The 21,789-nt window shown below is 42.1% G+C and overlaps 1 long non-coding RNA gene across 1 annotated transcript in view; it reads left to right on the top strand.

The window, feature by feature from the left end:
* Nucleotides 1–21,197, top strand: part of LOC132250164 (uncharacterized) — a 110,228-nt gene extending 89,031 nt beyond the window's left edge. Inside the window, exons 6-8 of the long non-coding RNA XR_009461788.1 lie at nt 12,313–12,454; nt 13,216–13,316; nt 19,904–21,197. This is a non-coding gene — a long non-coding RNA (uncharacterized LOC132250164). The remainder of the gene's footprint in view (nt 1–12,312; nt 12,455–13,215; nt 13,317–19,903) is intronic.
* The last annotated feature ends 592 nt before the right edge of the window (nt 21,198–21,789 follow it).

Raw genomic sequence — 21,789 nt, 5'->3', positions numbered from 1 at the left:
TAAACTAAGCTATGGTTTTTATTACTCATCTGTTTTGGAATCATTAGGATGCACTCAGGTCACGTTTTTCAAACCTTTTTTCCCCATAATTGTGTGGGATAAAACTTACTTTAAAAATGGAAGCTGGAATTCTCATAGACTGAAAAGATCTGATGTACTGTGTCTTTAAGAGAACACCAGTAATCACATAACTCATCATAGCATTGCAAGGATTGGTAGCTTTGTGTCACAAGAATGCACAAGCACGTTTTGGGTCATTTATTTATTTGTAGGTTCATGAAGTTTTCTCAGCTTGTATTTCCCTAAGCTGGGTGGCCTGACACTTTGTTTCTAGTTAATAAATCATGTTTTACTCCCTGCCTCAAAATGCAAGTGATGAAAGGCATCAAAAGGCTGTTGTTCCTTCTAGGTGGGCTGGTTCCAGCTCATCTAAACAACTCAACAACCTTTTTGTGTACCTGGTTACCTGTCTAGGGAGGAGCAGGGAAGGGGGAAAGTAAACATGACAGTCACAGGACTAGAAGCAATAAGTTTTAATGAAAACCACTATGCAACTGCAGTCAAGTGCCCAAAGGGGAGAAATAACTTTTGCAAATCATAGAAGAGCATATATCATACAGGTTACTGCTTGTGGTAAGGAGAGGAAGAAAAATAACTTTTGTATACTTGAAAACAAACATATTTTATGTGGATATATAGGAGAAAATGGTGGGAGAAGAAATCTTGTAACTAAATGCTGAAAGCAAAGCAAATATGTTTAGAGAGTACCTTTAAGCAAAGAAGAAAAAGGAATCCAATCTGATCTGGGTACTCTGCAGCTATCAGTACTAAACCCTGCATTTTCTTCTTCTTACCAACACCAATGTCTGAAGTGTGGAAGTGTATAATGGAAAAATGGATACCGCTGGTGGTTTTAACTGACCCAGGGCTCTTCTATATTGGTCCCTTCTAAAGTCTCAAAATAGAACAAAGGGGACCAGGTTGGGGGGCAGCATGTGGCCTACTGACTTTTTTATAGTAAGAGCCATGCTCTGTGGAGGAGGAAAGGGAGTAGGATCTGAGAAGGGGCTACCTGTGGATATGTGTGTGTTGACCTTTGCATTAATCTTTAGTTTAGTTCAGGCACTCTGCGGGGCCCAGCTATAGAGTTTATGCACTGACTTGAACATAATTATATAGGAGTAAGAGCTGCTGTATCATAGTAGTCATCTGTAAGTGCTGGCCAGGTAAGGTGAAATTAATGCTTATTGCACCTTCCTTCTCAGGCATTTCAATCATTTTAAGTGGTTGCCGTAAACATAATTAGATTGAAAAGAGTTTGTTCAGTTAAAAATGAAAATTAAAAAAACTATATTTTTCCCTGCACCTTTTTTGCATTGTTCCATCAGGTCTAGTTCTAATCTCACAAGAATTGATGTTTTTGTTTGGTTGATGGATAAATTGGAAGGCATGGCAGCCAGTGGCATTAAGCTGAATACCAATTTGCTTTGAGGCCTTGAATGGCTTTGTCCTCTTGGGTCACTTTGAGGAATTCCAGTAATTGATGGCTAGCTTGGCCAGGCAAGAAACCACATGCTTTGGTCTGATTATCAATCCAGACAAAACCCAATTCTCTGACCATAACTATTAACTATGTTCTAACAACAGGTGTTAGCCAGATCAGGATGAATCTGTTTGGCTGCCATATTGAATCAGTGGCAATTTACAAATATCATGTACATGTCACAGGCAATGTTGGATGTGTTTGACAGACATGGATGTTCACATCATATCACAGCAGCCACCACCATGTTTTGGTCTCTTCATTGGTTTCTCAGAAGACATCCTGATGTCAGATTTCCCAGATAGCTATGGGCCAGTAGAATGGCAGCTATAATAGCTCAAATGTATTGATAGTGAAATGTGGACTCTAAGGAAGACAGAAGAGGAGCCAATAGGTGGTCTTTATTCCTGTCATCTTAGTCACCTGTTCCACCTAAGGTGACAGGATATGGTCAATAATCAAGATATTGACCCCCAGCAACTGCTTCCACAAGGTTTTGAAGCTTGCTTCATAGGACACATCATTTTTGTGAAAGTCTTGTGAATTAGTGCTTTTACATGGTCACTAGATTTTTGGTGGCAAGAGAAGATTGCAAATGATGGGCATAGATTGAATATCAAGTCAGGCTTCCTTAAGATTTATTTGGAATTCTGCCATGAGGATCATTATTTATGAACTGTCAATACTGTGCTAGCTGGTTGGTGGTTAGATATGTAAACAAAGTATTTACAGGGTAAGTTGCTGCTAGATTCATAGATTCATAGATGTTAGGGTCGGAAGGACCTCAGTAGATCATTGAGTCCGACCCCCTGCATAGGCAGGAAAGAGTGCTGGGTCTAGATGACCCCAGCTAGATACTCGTCTAACCTCCTCTTGAAGACCCCCAGGGTAGGGAAGAGCACCACCTCCCTTGGGAGCCCATTCCAGACCTTGGCCACTCTAACTGTGAAGAAGTTCTTCCTAATGTCCAGTCTAAATCTGCTATCTGCTAGCTTGTGGCCATTATTTCTTGTAAACCCCGGGGGCGCCTTGGTGAATAAATCCTCACCAATTCCCTTCTGTGCCCCCGTGATGAACTTATAGGCAGCCACAAGGTCGCCTCTCAACCTTCTCTTGCGGAGGCTGAAAAGGTCCAGTTTCTCTAGTTTCTCCTCGTAGGGCTTGGTCTGCAGGCCCTTAACCATATGAGTGGCCCTTCTCTGGACCCTCTCCAGGTTATCCGCATCCCTCTTGAAGTGTGGTGCCCAGAATTGCATGCAGTACTCCAACTGCGGTCTGACCAGCGCCCGATAGAGGGGAAGTATCACCTCCTTGGATCTATTCATCATGCACCTGCTGATGCATGATAAAGTGCCATTAGCTTTTCTGATGGCTTTGTCACACTGCCGACTCATGTTCATCTTGGAGTCCACTAGGACTCCAAGGTCCCTTTCCACTTCCGTGCCACCCAGCAGGTCATTCCCTAGGCTGTAGGTGTGCTGGACATTTTTCCTCCCTAGGTGCAGCACTTTGCATTTCTCCTTGTTGAACTGCATGCTGTTGTTTTCTGCCCACTTGTCCAACCTGTCCAGGTCTGCTTGCAGCTGTTCCCTGCCCTCCGGCATGTCCACTTCTCCCCATAGCTTTGTGTCATCTGCAAACTTGGACAGAGTACATTTCACTCCCTCGTCCAAATCGCTGATGAAGACATTAAAGAGTATCGGTCCAAGGACCGAGCCCTGCGGGACCCCACTGCCCACACCCTTCTAGGTCGAAACCGACCTATCCACCATGACTCTCTGGGTGTGACCCTCTAGCCAATTAGCCACCCACTGCACTGTGTAGTCATCCAAGTCACAGCCTCTTAACTTGTTCACCAGTATGGGGTGGGATACCGTATCGAAGGCCTTCCTGAAGTCTAAGTATACGACATCCACCCCTCCTCCTGTGTCCAGGCATTTCATAACCTGGCCATAAAAACAGACTAGATTAGTCAGGCACGATCTGCCTGCTACGAACCCGTGCTGGTTTCCCTTCAGCATAATTTGTCCTGCAGGGCTCTCACAAATGTGAGCCTTGATAATTTTTTCAAAGGTTTTGCCAAGGATGGAGGTGAGACTGACTGGCCTATTCTTGCCCAGGTCCTCCTTCCTCCCCTTTGTCACAACCAAATTAAGTAGTGCCCATGTCACAAACAAGTAAAACCATTCAAAACATTTTTTTTCTGCACTAGGTTAACTAAGGGTTAACAATAATGATAGTAACCGCTTTTTTTTGCTGTGCATGTCAAAAAGAAATTTATAACTGCGACACTAACATAAAATTGAACTTAGCCTTCTGTGCTGTACATAAATCATTATAACTGGTCAGAGAAAACAGAAAATAACCCTATGATAACACCCTAGTGAAAACTGCTAGATAATTGGCGATTCTAATTAAATTTATGACGTGGCGAAAAGCAATTGGCTATTACACAAATAAAACCCGTCTTCACTTTCGTGAAGAATGGGAGACCTCCGCACACACACCTAAAAAAACCTCTGAACATATGCATGAGAATAACTGACAAATTGATCGCTTATCAGTCTCCCCCGTCTCGACCTTATCAGACATAAATCAACGACCTGCCGGCCCGATTTTTTCTCCGTTTATCTGCCCGACCAAAGACTTTCATACAGACCGACCTTCAAACCTTAAGCTATAACTAACCAAGTATCTCTGACCTCCACTATTCACCACCTTGACGGCGTGAGTAAATAATCTTGCTTTGCAACCGATAAGCGTCCACCTAATTAATTCCACTCCAAGCGTCACAAGTACCCGCCTGACGGCCTTCTAAGGCCCCGGACCCTTATCTGCCCGGGTGGGAGTCAGGGAGAGCTGGTGGCCGGCTGCCCTGGGTCCCGACATGGCGTCACGAACAGGATCAAGGGAAAATGTGATGGAGTAAAAATTAATTAAAAACTACCCCTGGTGTAGTGGGGGGTGCCGTATAGATAACGTGAATAAATTATGAGCCCACATCGCTTATCACCAAGCGAGCGGAGTGGAGACAGGGTGCATCAGCGGCTACTTCTCGCTGATAGGAGAGGAGGGAGTCGGAAAGGAGTGGGGAAGCTCCGAGTGGGACAAAAAAAAGGTGATTAATGTAGTATCACTCCTACTGTGTGAAAATACAAACTTAAAAACCCAGCTAGCTACAGTCAGCAAAGCTGCTGCGGAGATGGCAGCATGCCAAAATCGTCCGTTGCCACCAAAAAATGACACCGAAAAAAATATGAGCTGCCCGGAGGACCTAAAAAAGAAGGACAGAGCCACAAAAGAACAGGCGTGACTCCACCCAGCTACCCCGCCCCAGGAAATAACGTCGCTCCCAACAGCCCCACCTCCGTACCACAGGGAGGGGGCAACGAGCGAGAATCCGATCCTCCCACCAGACACAATAACAACTACAGCTACTGCTCATCCTGTAACAATAACCAAGCAAATAACCAACCCAGAGGGTACAACCACCACCACCACCCTTGATGTCATCAAAGCATACATGGAGATTTATGGAAAAGAGGATACCATCAACCTTCGCCTTCTCCTCAACCTGCTCGTTACTCAGCCAGCAGAAAATCTTTTAAGTCAACTTCCACGATTGCAAGCCCTTGTAAAGTCAGCAACCGCAAACTCAGCCGTGGCCGTAAGCTATTTTACTGCATATCCAGTCAAATACCAAGGACCAAGACATTCCCAATTCAACTCACGAAAGGAATCATGACTGCCATCCCAGAGGATGCCAGAGAAAAAAACCATGTTTGGGTTCCTCCTAAACCACTTCACAGTTACCAAACAACAGCTACACGTCCTAGAAAATGCGGGACAACGACAACTGACACATATACTAGGCTACCAACCTCAACCGATCCCGCCAACTGGTCCGGGCCCCGGAGACACCCATGCCTAACAGCGCATTCCAGATAACACCACAGCCTGCCCCAACAAGCAACTACTCAAAGGGGGCATCTATAAACTATTCCAACCACTACGACATTATGCTCGTAGATGTACAAAAGACAATTTTATTGTTTTTTAATTTTCTTTGTTTGTTTGTCTATTTGTTTATTTTATCCCCTTACAGGCCCAGTGATAACAAAGAGGCAATCTGTGACTGCCCGATCGCAAAAATCACCGAACACCAACCTGCAGCACACCTGAGTCGACGACACAATGGCTGCCTGCTCATATGTCGCAAGCAGGGTCGTCGCTCTATTCCTGATGTTACCAACAGGTTCCTCGGCGAACGAAGCTAACTTCAAAACCTCCAACTCGGTCCTAAACCTTCTATCATTTTAGACCATAGACATAACTAACGACTCATTTTATGGTTTTTCTTTTCCTATTAATGATCTCGTACATACTTGTTTTGTTTTGTTTTAAAACCTATTCGAGACTTTACACAATAAAGCCAAATCATAATGTTTTGAGTGAAAAGCTCTAAATTACTTAAAAAAACCAATATTGATAGTCTAAAGGTTTGGGGGATGTCGCAGAAAGGTCGGGTGTAGACAAAAGCATTAATTAAAAAAACGTAAAAAAAGAGATAAGGGAGATGATGATGGAAGGGGACAAATAGTCAAGGTTCTAAAGGAACCTATACATTCAAAAAAGAGAAAAAAAAACAATTTAAAAAAAAAGGTGACAATAAAAGAAATAAAAAAAGGCCGCTAATAACGATACAAAAAATTGGTGTTTTCAGAGCTACAATTTAACTCAAATATAATAAGCCACAATTTTAAAAACCCTCCGTATAGGGGGCATTAATCTAATACCTCACTCTCAGTTACCTTAAAAAACCAAATTCAAAAAGATTATATAAAATCAAGGGTTACAATTTACTGCGTTTAAATTAATTCAAATGTCGGCGTCTTTAATTATCTTGTGTTTACCATTAATCATAATAACCATTATTATATTTATAGGTTTTAGTTGTTGAATTTTACAGTATCTCAAAACGAAATTAACCATGCTTTTTGCTTTTATATACACCCGCTTGCCAAACACTAACAATAATGAACAAAATGGTCTATACATAAACATGATATAACTTGCTGTGCCATGGGCAAGGGGGCATGTCACAACCAAATTAAATCGTGCCCATGTCACAAACAAGTAAAACCATTCAAAACAGTTTTTTTCTGCACTAGGTTAACTAAGGGTTAACAATAATAATAATAACCGCTTTTTTTTGCTGCGCATGTCAAAAAGAAATTTATAACTGCGACACTAACATAAAATAGAACTTAGCCTTCTGTGCTGTACATAAATCATTATAACTGGTCAGAGAAAACTGAAAATAACCCTATGATAACACCCTAGTGAAAACCGCTAGATAATTGGCGATTCTAATTAAATTTATGACGTGGCGAAAAGCAATTGGCTATTACACAAATAAAACCCGTCTTCACTTCCGTGAAGAACGGGAGACCTCCGCACACACACCTAAAAAAACCTCTGAATATATGCGTGAAAATAACTGACAAATTAATCGCTTATCAGTCTCCCCCGTCTCGACCTTATCAGACGTAAATCAATGACCTGCCGGCCCGATTTTTTTCTCCGTTTATCTGCCCGACCAAAGACTTTCATACAGACTGACCTTCGAACCTTAAGCTATAACTAACCAAGTATCTCTGACCTCCGCTATTCACCACCTTGACGGCATGAATAAATAATCTTCCTTTGCCATCGATAAGCGTCCGCCTAATTAATTCCACTCCAAGCATCACAAGTACCCGCCTGACGGCCTTCTAAGACCCTGGACCCTTATCTGCCTGGGTGGGAGTCAGGGAGAGCTGCTGGCCAGCTGCCCTGGGTCCCGACACCCTTCTTGAAAATGGGAACCACATTGGCCCTTTTTCAGCCCTCCAGGACTTGGCCTGTGCACCATGAGCATTCAGATATTCCCGCCAGTGGCTCTGCAATGATGTCGGCCAGTGCCTTCAGCTCATCTGGGCCTGCCGACTTAAAGGCATCCAGTTATTCCAAGTGACTCTGCACCATCTCAGGGTCTACGCATGGTAGTCTGGCGCCTTGCTGCTGCCTCTCTACAACCCCAGTGAGAGACTTGTCATGCCCCTCGCTTAGGAACACTGAGGCAAAGAACTCGTTGAGGAGTTCAGCCTTGTCCCCCCTGTCCGTCACCAATTGCTTCTGCCCACTTAGTAGGGGTCCTTTTCCTCCCTGGGCCTTCCTTTTACTCCCTATATATCTAAAAAACAATTTCTTGTTGTCCTTTACTTGGGATGCCATCCTCAGCTCCATGGTAGCTTTGGCCCGTCTAACTGCCTCCCTACAAGTGTGAGCAGAGGAGGTATATTTGTCTTTGGTGATCTTTCCCTGTTTCCACTTTTTATGTGCTCCCCTTTTGGCCCTTAGGCTGCCATGGATTTCTCTGGTTAGCTAAGGAAGCCTCCTGGCCCCTTTCCCTCTTTTTCCTTGCATCGGGATCATCTCCCTTTGTGCCCGAAGGATCATTTCCTTAAGGCACAGCCACCCTTCTTGGGCTCCCATCCCTTCAGAACTCCTACTCTGCAGTGCGTCCTTGACTAATCGCCTGAGTTCATTGAAATCAGCTTTCCTAAAGTCTAGCACTTTCATCTTACTACTTACCTTACCCACTTGACGTCTTATGGTGAATTCTATTATTAGGTGATAGAGTATATGCGTGCTGGGGCAGAGGGAGGGGGAATTTCTTACCTAATTCAGGGACTTAAAAATAAGAGGTAGTAGAAATGAGCCATACAGTAGTAAAAAAAAACTAAACTGGGAGTAGAGTGTTGCAGTGTCTTATTCAAGTTTTACTAGTTTTCTTACTCTAGTTATATTTTACTAGAGTGTTATACTCTTCTATAAGGTTATGTCCTAACTGGTTAGCATGTCTCTTTGCACCATCTTAGCATTGGTACTACCTCCATGTTTACTCATAAGACTATTACTTTTAGTGAATAGTTTTGGCTTGATCTGTGCAATCCTAATTTATGTGGCCATAACCCATCTCATGGGTACTGAAAAAGCACTATTATATTTCAGTAGAAAATTTTGCTTCTGTATTGACCAGAAATGTTTGTTTGTAATTCAGAAAATGTGGGTTGAGGATTGGAATAGAGAAGCTGGTATAGATGCATCCAGGAACAGCAGGGGTGATGAGTTTGACATCTGCCACTATGTGCTATTCTAAATTAATGAAATCTTCCTGTAGTGCACAGGATATTACCAGGGTTCAACAAAATAGTAACTGAATAAAGGCTAATTTCTCAGTGCTTCTGCATGCAGATGATTTCTAATTCTGGATATTTTCTGATTGAACCTTCCTCATTTATGCAGGTCCTGAAAACCTTGGTTTCACTGATCATTTAAACAACAGCTGCACAACATTATTCTTTGGCCAAACAACGTGCTATTTAGGACTTAGTGAAATGAGATGACTGGACCCAATTCTGTTTTCCCTTGCATAAGTGGAGGGAATCAGGAAAATAATTCTACAGACTTTTAAAGTTAAAATTTTCCTGCTCTATAAAATATCTTTAATTTAATCTCTACCTACATAGTATTTACCCATCATCCCAGTACTGTTGTGCACAGGCAGATCCCTTGTAAAGATGTGTGTGAGCAGTGATTGGCACTGCAGGGGTGGCTGCACCCACTGTTCCCAGCCTCTCCCAACACTGGGCAATGGTGGTAGTGTGCAGGCTTCCCTTCCTGCCCAGACCTCTGGTGAGAGGGAACCCGCCTGCCACTGCTGTCCCTTTCACTATCCCCCATGCAGCTCAGCTGGAATGGGCAGGAGCAGCTCTGGAGCTGCTCCTGCCCCCAGGTCAGCCAACGACAGGGGCAGGGGAGGGAGAAGTAGAAGGGGATGGGAGTGGAGGTGCTGCTGAGCATGGAGGAGGAGGGAGAGTATGCAGAGAGTATGTGGAGGATTCTTACTTGATTCAGGCCTTTAAAAAAGTAACTGATTACTGTTTCCATGGTGTGGTTCAAAAAGGGAGGAAAGCTCTGGATCTGCTCCTAGTGTTACGTACTGGATCTCCTGTTTCTGCTGATCTGTGATCTCTACAAGACTTTAATTAGGGACAAAGGTGAATGCAGGCTGCCTTTGTAGCTTCCACATCCTGTGGTCAATCTGTACTGAGAATGGGGGTGGCTCTAATTTACACCAGTTCCCCAAAGCAATAGGACACTGTTACATCAGCTGAGGATCCTCTTCTGTAGCCAGACACCTTTTGCCAGAGCGTACTGTGGTGGTATATGTAAGTTCTTTAAAGTATGGGTATGCTCCAGGGACCACTTCAGATTACTTTACTGTTGTAAGTGAACAGTGTGTGGTCATTTCATTTTGATTTCATAATATTATGATTTTGCAAAGTCATTACACTTGGCTTTTCGTATTACCTTTTGTCCCCTGTTAATTGTTATAGGTTCACCCATCCTCATTCCTATAAAATGTTATTGCTTATTTACATATTTTGGGAGGAATACTTTCAGTCTTAATGTTTGCTCTGTGCAGATCAGTTCTTGCTTAAAATACTTTTCTACTTTCCAACATAATGGTTGACGCTGATGCAGGACAAATATAAAGTTATAACTGCTTGTATCCTACTGTATTAATCTTGATCAGCTGATGGTTTTAGACACTGAAGCAGTTGTTTTTATGTTTTTGCAGGTAGCAGTTTTTTTCTATTGATTTTAACCAAATAAAACTTGGTGGCAGGCGCATAAGAAATTTACTACACCATATATATTAGTGATATGTCTTGCTTCTCAGCCCCTTCATTCATCTTAATGCCATGAATTCCATCCTGGTATGAGACTGCAAGAGTACTTGGCTCTAAGATATGCCAGTGTAAGGTATATTATCTAGCATAACTAAACAGTGGGGGCATCTGAATGCAGTGTCACAGAAATGGAGCTGTGTTGTGCCATTATACTTCTAAGTACAAGTGGCCCTGATATACTGCTGTTTGTTTATTAAAAAGAAAAGAAAAATCTTTTAATGCCTTAGTAAATGCTGCTGTAAAGTAATAATGCTGGATTGGGGCTGATCCAGGAGCAAATATACAGGCAACACTTCCATTTATCTCAAGCTAGGTATAAGAATAGCCGTAACATGTGCTCTGAGCAACTAATTCAGAAAATAGCATATTTGGGATAAAGATATGTATTTGATGCAATAGGATATTAGGCTACTTCAGTTTGAAAAAATCTTTTGCTCCAGGAATTATCAAGAGCCACTATGGTTTTCTTTTTTCATTTAGCAAAGGTGCATTACATTCATGGCATGCATGAGAGGGAATTTATGAGCTTGCTAAAACGTTGACCAAAAATGGAGCAAAAAATATGATCGAATTGTGCTGTCATTTGATGTTGCGACAGTAGACATCTGTAACTGCTAAGAGCAAAAACTGATGCCACATGAAATCCCCAGTGACTTCAGTGAGCTTCACAGGATTTCTATCATCACTGAAATTGCCCTAATGAGCATGGAAAATGAAGTTACTTTGTGACTGTTTGCTGCTTACAGCATATTGTTGTAAAATAAATAATCATTGACAAAGTGTAGCTGCAGAGCACTTGTATACTCAGCCTCTGTCAAAAACCTTTCCTTTTCAGAAGGGTTTTTAGCTGAGACAATCTGAGTTGCTCTAGCTGTCACGGAGGTGCTTGCCTGTAAGGTATGGATAGGGCTTCATTCTATTAATGCCTGAGCAAGAATAACTATTCAGAAGATCCAACACCCACTTTATACTGCTGTTTTTCTATACAGCATCTCCTTCTCTTCTTCCCCTCCTCACAAAAAGTATATTATTTGGAGTTGCATTTCTGGAAAGGGCATGTATTTAAAGTCCAATGTGCTTTTTTAATCAGAAGGTTTAAAAAACAACAGCAGGCATATTCCTTATTGTCACTACTGCTGCTATTTTGAACACAGACTCCATGCAGTTCCTGTAGGAGTCTGCCAAACCTAGAAAAGTGAGTCATTTTTAAAGTAGAGATGCTCAATGCTGTCATTTTTTTAAAAGTACTGCATCCCTCCAAGACAAGATTTTATAGGATGTTTCAGGGTCTGTAAAATCACAGCTGCCATCTTGGATCTGCTTATCCAAGGAGCAGGTTTCTCTGCCTGTTTTTCAAGCATCTTGAAATAGCTTCAGTATTTATTCTTAGCACCAGAAAGTTAAGGTAACTTCCTCTTCAGCTCAAGCTGAATTTGTCTCAAAACTGAAGTGAGTTCAAAATCAATTCTTTGAATGAATTCGAAGTGCAATAATGAACACTAACTCATTAACACTATAGTTGCTGAAGAGAAAACGTTTTGCACAAGTATTTACTTTTACTTAGACTGGCAACAGTTAAGTTGTTACTTAATCATTTCCTTTGACTCCATTGCAAAAACAAATATGCAAAAAACCTGAACAAATATTTGAATATGAATATTTAAATATTTATCTACATTCCTTTCTAGAGGAACTAAAGTAGTGGTAAGCAGTCAAATACATATATGCCTGAGCATGTACCTCCTATTAGGAGTAGCTAATACCATGCTAGAGCATGCAAACTAAATGAATACAGTAAAGTTTTCAAGTGCCAGATCTGAGAACAGTTATCCTGTTTCCTCATATCTCAGCTGCTCTTCAAAGGACAAATCCACGTATTGAATTCTAATTTCTTGTCATCTCATGCAGTCCTCGTGTTTTGTTTAGTCACGTTTTGTTTTCCATTCTTTGTTCATGTAATGTTTTAAGGTCCAAGGAGTTAAGCTGAGAAAAGATGTCACAAGCTAAGAGAGATACTGAGGAGTGTTCTGCTGTTAATGGTTTTAACAATGTTCTATGATGGAGAAGAAGCCACTGCCCCACAGTTAAGCTTGCAACCCTTTCAAAGGAGGTAGGAGACAAGAGTTTAACATTCCTTTTCCTGCAATGTAATTTCAGCTTTAAAATCTATAAGCCAAATTCACTTCCCGAATTGTATATGTCTTCTCTTTTTGTCAAAATATTAGGGGAAGGGTGGGGAAGACTTCACTAGACTCACTTAGGGCCTGAACCAGCATTTATGGAAGTGTTATGATCTGGTACTTAGTACACTGGCCTGATTGCAATCAAATTTGAAAGTTATTTACATGTGAAAAAGAAAATCTCAACAGAAGAACCGTGACCTACAGAAATAATGCCACAAAAGTTATGAGATTCAAGTGGTTAAGTGTAAAGCTTAAGCTAAGTGCATTTGAGAAGCAGAGGAGTTTCCTTTTTTTAGTGCTTTTAACGATTTACTGATGTAAAGTAGATTCTACCATCTTACATTTAAGTGTATAATAGTAGTTTCCTCAGTTTTTCTTTTGAGTCTCCTTTCCCATGTTAACACTCTGGTCAAAACAAAAATTAAAAGTCCTCTGGAAAGCCAAAGTTTATGTTAGGGAAGCATTGGAACATTTAAAATACATTTTTTTAAAAGAAGCTTCCATATCCTTAGAATAAAAACGAAGTTAAAGAGAGATTTCTAAATTTAGAAGAAAAGAGGTAGGAGACAATGGTAATGATTTAATTTGAATAGTGGGGGATGAATAGATGTTTCATTTCACCCTCTGTTTCACCCTCTGTTTTTCAGAGTGAGTCCTGACCTGAATATTTTCTCCAATTTCCCCACAGACTGGAGAAATGCCTAGTGTTTCATCTAGCAGGACTGGACATATCATCCATCAGAATTCATCATCACTTTCCTTTTCTCATCTAGAGGTATCAGTAATGAGGTGGGCCCTATGTTATACAAGATTTTGATAAAAATGCATAATTTAGCATTTTCCATAACCTCCAAATTGACCAAATAACACTTTCTGGATGCATTTTTTTCCTGTACTATGATTTACTACACCGGAAGGAGCACTACTACTATTAGACATCAGACACTGATAGCTTTTCCATTCTAGGGACTAGCAATACACCTAAATTTAGATGATAAAATGTTTATTGTATTTCTGATCGTTGATTAAAACATAGTTATCTCTACCTGGTTTCAAGCTCAGGTGCTGCAGTGCTACAAAGCTGAAATTTTCCCCACACCATGCTGGTTGCACTTTCCTGGTTGTCTCTGTTAAAGTATTTCATTAATTGGTGGTATCAATATTTTCTGGGTTTTCTTTATCATTTATATTGGTTAAAATATTTAAAGGCACCTAAGTTCCATTTTCAGAGACCATGTGGACACTTCAGAGTCTAAAAGTGCAATGTTCAAAGTAGTTCAAAGCTCTTAGGTGGATTAGGAACCTATGTCCCATTGACTTTCAATAACATCTAGACTCCTAAATGCTGAAGTCATCTTCACAAATAGGATTTTAGGGCTGTGTGAAATTACTATGTTTCATTTCGGAGGGACAGTGATTCGTTTCAGATCACTGTCCCGTTTCAATTCAGCTGAATCTGTTTTGGAGTTTCAGTGCCGTTTCGGCCATAGGCATTTTAGTGATTCCCCATTATAGCCTATAACTTTGTCATTTCTTCCCTGTTTTGGATGAAAATTGCAGGGATGGTAGCCCTTTCTGTGGGCATAAAGCCTGCCATGTTTCAAGGAGATAGGTGTAGGGTTTTTTTGTGGAACTGCACCTCAAACTGTTCAAAGCAAAACTAGTATCACTTGCCAGCAGCGGCAGCATGCTATCACCCTGTGCGTAGATCTGGGGGCCTGCACCCCCTGGGAAGAGTCTGGCACAGCTCTGCAGCCCTCCTGGGAGGCGCAGGCCCCTGGATCTTCGTGCGAGATGACAGCAGGCTGCTGCTGCCAGCCGGGGCCAGCGTCAGCCCTGGGTTCTTCCAGCAGCATATGCAGCAGGTCAACAGATGACAGCAATCGGAAGACAGACCATGGCAGAAGGTAAGCAACCTGTGGTGAATGCAGGACAGAACATGACAGGGAGACAACAATTTTTGGTTAATGAAGGATGGACCAATGCAGGAGGACAGTGGGTGGCAGGGAGTAATGGTATGAGAAATTCTGGGTGCAACGAAGGGGACTGAGAGATCACAGATAACATGGTATGAGTTTTGCTATGACGTTGTATGAGTGTCCTGAAAGTGCAGCCTTGGGATCTGAATAGCTTGATAATACTTCAAAATAACAGAATGTGAGAGTTGAGTTTTAGCAATAGCAGAGCATATGAACAATTTTGGGAAAGGTACTGAGAAGAAGAAAACAGACTAGAATGAAAGTGGATAAAGTTTGTGGGTTCAGGGAGGGTGAGAGAATGGGTGGTCACAATCAGACCAAGCTAAACTGGATGACACAGGAACATAGAAATGGATCGTGAGCGGGTGGAATTTGCGGACAAAGTATAGGAGTTTTTTTGGCATACAGACAGGAGCATGGAGGGTGAGGTGTTAGTGAAAGCAGACCCAGTGAACTCAGGAGAGGTCCAGCATCTGCCCCCAGTGATCATGCTAGGTATATATCATGGATATGTGATTTACTTTGGGCAAGCAAAAGTGTGCAGCCAACGCAGGATAGCTTTTAAAGAAGTAGAGAGTTTTAAAATGTTCAGTTTACCAGCCATGATTGTAGAGGCCCACAGTCCACCAAGCATGAATAGAAAATATTTTTAAAAGGTATAGTCTTGAGGAGTGGGAATCAGCAGTTTTTTAGAAACCATAGGAAAACAATGGAATCCATAAGGGTGATGGACTATTTCCCCTGTGTGTAATCTTCTCTGGAAATTGTCACATGAGGATCGCAGACAAAAAGCTGGCAGGGGAACGTGGAGTTGGCACGGATGATGACTTGAGGCATCCTGCCAGTGACAGCAATCCAAAACATGTGACACTTGGGTAGGACTCCTCATTGCCCATGAGAAATGTGTGGGAGGGAAGAATGCACAGCCCACATGTTTTGGCATTGTTTTTTCACAAAGAGTTTGGTGCAGAGTGTTAGGCCAAAACAGGGTGTACAAAGGCCCTCACAGAAGATTTTGTTTTATACAGGAGCGTCCCCAAAGGGCCAGAGAGCATCTTTTTAAGGATACATTTAATCAGCTTTAAAATGAGCCTGTGGAAGGCACACAACCTTCTGATTTTTAAGAACCTGTTTTTTGTGGTCAAATATTGTTTGAAACGTAGACAGAGCAAAATGAAATATAGCACCCAGGAGCAAATAGAGTTCACGCAGGAAGAAGCAGAGAAAAAAAATGGAAGAAAAAAGACAGGGGATTTTTACTTGAGGAGGATATTGGGCCTCAGTTTTCACAGATGAAAGGAATGGGTTTACATGTTTTTTTTAAAGGAATAACAAAAAACTTAGTGTTTGAGATGTTAACTTATAGAATGTACACAAGGATGTGTGTTTTATGCTTTTATGTATTTAATGTGATAAGGAATACTATTTTAAGGGATTTATGTATATATTTTACTGTAGATTTTACACCTTTAAATTGGTTATTTATTGTCAGTGCAATTTCTACATGGACATTGTTTCTTGAAGTGGTGTGGCAGGAGGCGGGGTATAAAAGTAGGCTGAGGGGGCGGGGGTGGTACTTAGGGTGGTATCCATAGTGGTACTCTGTGAAACAGAATCTGGTCATGGCAAAAACAGTGTTATTGGCCTATTCATTTTTGTATATGGTTTTGAAGGTAGGGCAAAGGGTTCAAGGGGGAAAGCAGGTTATAGTGAAATGGGAGTAAAAGGGAAAGGGGTTGGAAGCTGATGAACAGAATGTTCAAAGTTAAAACAGGAGAAGAATGAAGCTGTTTGATACTTCATAATAAATAAAAAGAATTTTCCCTGGAGCCTGTGCTCTTGGTTATCTGACTTCCGACCTTTGCTTGCCTCTGGACTCTGGCTGTTCAGAAATTTCTCTGGACTTTGGTAACTCAGTCTCTGACTCCAGAACCCTGATTAAGCCTGTGACTTGGACTGTGTTCCTGGAAGTCCCTGTCAGTTTGGGTACTTTGGATTCTAGCTCCTATATCTTACCCTGTCTTGATGGTCTGTAAACTAGGCTGACCACTTATGCCCCAGTCCTTACAGGGAGAGCTCAAGTCTTGGGGAATAGTGTCCAGAGAATAACCAGCCAAAGTCTATCCCAGGCTTGGTTCACATCATGAGACCAGGGGATACTGCCTTCTCCATGGAACTGCTGAATGGCCTATGATTTTTTTTTTTAAGTGCATCTATTAGATCCTCATAACTCACACAGGCACCAGAATAAATTTCTGCAGTTGGGAAAGAGTGCAAATGGAAATCAGTGGGTGTGTCTAGAGAAGACACTTAATGCCCATTGTAATAATTCTAGTGTGAATAAGTGTGGCTGGCAGAGCCAGATTATATGTGGGGGGGAGCCTAAAATAGGGATTCCCAACCTTTCCATGCTGCGGCCTAGCATGCTGCAGACCACCGCATGGAGCCCTGCAGCTGGAATTTCCAGCTGAAACAGAGGTAAAGATACTTCCACCCCTGGGCGGGGGAGGGGTGGACCAAACCTCGACCACGGGCCCTGTGGAAGGAGCCACGGCCTCTCCGCCCAGTTCTGCGGGCCTGCAGTTTGCTGGTTTGCGATCACTTCCAGTCAGGCAGCTGACATTTAGAGGCCCCTAGATCCAGTACTGGCAGCTGGCAAAAACCATGCTAATGCTCTAATGTGCAGTAGATTAGTCCAATGGGCATTAAGCATCACATAAAAGTGTTAATCTGCACTAATGCACAGTAGCACAGATTACAGCGCATTAAGGTGACAAGGAACAATGGTCATAAGCTGATGGAGAATAGGTTTAGGCTGGAGATCAGAAGGCAATGTTTTACAGTTAGGGTGGCCAAAATCTGGAACCAACTTCCCAGGGAAGTGGTCCTCGCCCCTACCTTAGGCATATTCAAGAGGAGGTTGGATGATCACCTGTCTGGGGTCTTGTGAACCCAGCATTCATTCCTGCCTGTGGCAGGGGGTCAGACTAGATGATCTGTTCAGGTCCCTCCTGACCCTAGCTACTATGAAACTAGCTAGAGATGTGAAGGGTAACAAGAAGGTTTTCTACAAGTATGTCAGCAACAAGAGGAAGGTTAGGAAAAGTGTGGATCCTTCACTAAATGGGGGAGACAACCTAGTGACAGAGGATGCAGAACAGGCTGAAGTAGTCAATGCCTTTTTCACCTCAGTCTTCATAGGCAAGGTCAGCTCCCAGACTACTGCACCAGGCAGCACAGTTTGGGAAGGAGGTGAGCAGTAAGCAGTGGTGAAAGAACAGGTTAGGGCAAGGATCAGCAATATTTTTGGGCAGAGTGCCAAAAACACTGGCAAGCTTGATTTTTAAGATGTTGGAGTGCCAGGAGCAGGTGGCAGGGAAGCTGCGTGGGACCTGAACCTTATTGTGGCACTGCAGCCGTGGCCTCTTCCCCACTGTCCACCCCAAGGCACATATGCCAAGCACAATGCCTTCATGTGCCACACTCTGGCATGTGTGCTGGGTGTTGCCTACCCCTTAGTTAGGATTATTTAGAAAAGCTGGATGTGTACAAGTTCATGGGAGTGGACATGATGCACCTCAGGGTGATAAGGGAGTTGGCTGCTGTGATTGCAGAGCCGCTGACCATTATTTTTGAAAACTCATGGTGATCAGGGAAGGTCCTGGACAACTAGAAAACAGCAAATATAGTGCCCATCTTTAAGACACAGAAGGAGGAGGATCCAGGGAATTACCAATGGGTCAGCCTCACCTCAGTCCCTGGAAAAGTTATGGATCAGATCCTCAAGGAATCCATTTTTAAGCAACTGGAAAAAAAAAAGTGATGACTGGAAAAGGCCAAATATAGTCTTCCTTTTAAGAAAGGGAAGTAGGAGGATCCAGGAAACTGCAGACCTGTCAGACTCACCTCAGTCTCTGGAAAAATTATGGAGCAGGTCCTCAAGGAATCCATTTCAGAATACTTGGAAGAGAAGAAGGTGATTAGAAACAGTCAGCATGGATTCACCAAGGGCAAGTCCTGCCCGACCAACCTGATTGTCTTCTATGATGAGGTGACTGGCTCTGTGGATGCAGGAGGAGCAGTGGACATGATATACCTTGACTTTAGCAAGGCTTTTGATACTGTCTCCCACAAAATTCTTGCACACAAGCTAAGGAAGTATGGGTCTGATGAATGGACTGTAAGGTGGATAGAAAAGTGGCTGGATCATCAGACTCGGAGGGTAGTAGTCAACAGCTTAGTGTCTAGTTAGTAGCCAGTGTCAAGTTTTTTTCAGTGTCTTCATCAACATTCTGGAAGATGGCATAGAGTGCACCCTCAGCAAGTTTGCAGATGACACCAAAATGTGTGTGGGGGGGGGGGGGGAGGAAGTAGTAGATACACTGGAGAGTAGGGCTAGGATTTGGAGAGACCTCAACAAATTGGAGGATTGGATCAAAAGAAATCTCATGAGCACCGATCCTGTTTTTCTCTGATTTTAAAAAAATCCCCAATTTTTGGTTAATAAAAGTAACCCCCAATCCACATGTTTCCATTTATAGTATATATATAGTGGTGTTTCATTTTGATCATGGAAAAATTGTGGATTGGGGGTTACTTTTTTTAACCAAAAATTGGGGATTTAAAAAAAAAAAAGTCAGAGAAAACCAGGATCCTACCTGAAGGCTGGTTCCATAGAAGATGGAGCTAGACTGCTCTCAGTGGTGGCAGATGACAGAACAAGGAACATTGTTGTCAAGTTGCAGCAAGGGAAGCTTAGGTTAAATATAAGGAAAAACTTTCTCACGAGGAGAGTAGTAAAACATGGGAACAGGTTACCCAGAGAGGGGGTGGAATCTCCATCTTTGGAGATTTTTAAGACCCAGCTAGACAAAGCCTTGGCTGAGATGATCTAGTTGGGGATGGTCCTGCTTTAAGCAGGGCGGTTGAACTAGAATCACTAGGTGACCTCCAAAAGTCCCTTCCAACCCTAATTTTCTATGATTTTACCATTGTCTAGATTATGTCATGCTACCTGTATATATCTTTGATTGTGAACATGGTTTAGTCAAAGGAATGGAAATATGCATACTTAGGAAAAGGTAGTATATAAAACTGCTAAGTTTCTCCTGTTCTAGGGCAAAGACAAGTATCACTCCCAATTGCAAATGGAGCCATTATTGGGATGGGCACACACGGCATTGCCTGCTTGTAATGGGAAAAATATGCCTCAATAGCTTTTGCTATCTGAGAGAAGTGCTCAGAGGAATGCCAGATCTTCCAGGAGAAGAAATTTCTGTAAGATTCTGGGACTCATGAGGAATTGCGTCAATGCTGAGTTTGGGGGGAAAGAGGGGTTGACTTGGAGATATTTTAAGAGCTATCTGTCAGGTGATCAGGGTCTTTGTATTTTCCCAGGTAGGAGAAGGATCCAAGTCCTCAGAAGTCAGGGCTGGCAGACTGAAAGGCTGATTTCTGAAAATACTGGCAGGTCTCTCTGAAGGATTAGGAGGTAGTCATATAAGAGGGTAAGACACTTTTACTTGTGTTTTGTTCCATCTTCATGTTTAAGGTCAGCTATGCTTGCATTATTCTTTTCTCTTGCATAGTATATACTTCTGTTGTGTTGCCTCCTAATGGATTGCCTGTGGTGAAGGGTGAGCAAGTGATATTCCAGGCTAAGCCATTCTATGGATAGTGTTACCTAAAATTTCTTTCACAACACAAAAGGAAACCACCTGGAATTGGAAGAGATTCCCCTGCTACAGCTGTGAGGTCCAGTACAATGGCAGGCAGTGGAGCTGAGACTTTCAGGGATGAGGAGTTATCCCAGGGTAAATATTGGTCTGTTTCTTGGGACAAGTAGTGGGACAGCGGGGGGAAGCTCTGGGGGTACCCTATGACATAGGCAACAGGCTAATATTTTTTTTCTCTTCATGTTCTGTTAATTCCTTTTAGACCGCTGTAAGGTATATGTTCATTTATGAGGCTTATTTGTTCTTTCTTTATGACTAGTATTATATCAAGTTCCTATCAATAGTTCCTGCCAGGTTCTTTGCCACAGGTTACAGATCAATCTTTTTTCTTTCTAAATAATTTAATTTCACAAGGCAGCTGTCCTCTAAATCACACAAAGAGCAAAAATGTGCTTTGCAGCTTTTCTTCAAGCTCCTCTTTATAATTGTGCCTGTGTGGGTGATCAAAAAGAGTTTCCATTGTGTGCGCAACATCCCAAAATGTTAACTGATGTTTCCCAGTGATCTATCTTTAAGATACCTATTAAAATTGGAATCTGGTATTTGATACACACACAATTTCAACCAAAAACTTCACAGGTAACAGCTTTGAAAACTAAGAATGCTAATGGCTGGGTGTAAGGATATTGGCTCTTTAAGAGGCTCGTACAAATATAACAACATTGGTTGGACAGGATTGGCTGACGGAAATTGGTTAAGAGCAGGGCTTCAGGCAGTTGTATGCTAGTTAGCTTCTCTACTGAACTCATGAGTAACATGCTGGAGACTCTTGAATTATTGTTCTGAACAACCCCTTCCATTTTTATTGAAGAGTGATATTTGTCCTTCCCTTGGGAAAATCAAATGTGAGGACGAGGAAGGAAAGAAGAGGCAATCTTTATGATGTGGACTTCTTTGGTATTAAGGATGAAATAAGAAGAGATAATGAAGCATTCTCAAAGAATCATTGTGGGGAGTTGCTCACCTATGCACCACAACCTCAACTATTTGTAAAATGTCAAGAGTTTGGGGGAGGGGGAGTTGGAATTACAAAACCAATTTTTGGTGTGAAAAGTCTTCCTGTGAAATATGAGGGGGTTGGGGGATGGAGTCTTGCTTGATGAGTTTTTTATAGGTTTTCAAATGCCATTAATTGAAACCTTAAAACAAGTCTCTGATGTAGTTAAACATCACACTCTTTCTTGTACCAATGATGGAAAAAAAAATCAGGTAGCCCTTCCATCTCTTCCAAAGTATATCTGTGGCAGCACCAGAACTAAAACTGAAGAATGCAGATGAATGGATACTTTGGTTTATAGTGGCTTGATGTCCTAATATAGTATTTTAGAAATGGGATCAAACAGCACTTGATACAAGTTTGATTTTGCTTTTTTCTTTATTTATCAATTTTCATTTAGTTGAAAATTAACATTTTCCCCTGATCCACAGACTGGGGAACTGGCTCCATGGTTGGACCCAGAGGGTGGTGTTTGATGGAAGTCAATCATCGTGTTGCGCTGTGACCACTGGGGTCCCTCAAGACTCTGTCCTTGGGCCTATACTTTTTAA

Source organism: Alligator mississippiensis, chromosome 1 (assembly GCF_030867095.1).
Source record: "Alligator mississippiensis isolate rAllMis1 chromosome 1, rAllMis1, whole genome shotgun sequence".
NCBI lineage: Eukaryota > Metazoa > Chordata > Crocodylia > Alligatoridae > Alligator > Alligator mississippiensis.
Note: the sequence above shows the minus strand (reverse complement) of the source record. Positions and strands in the feature narration are given on the sequence as shown.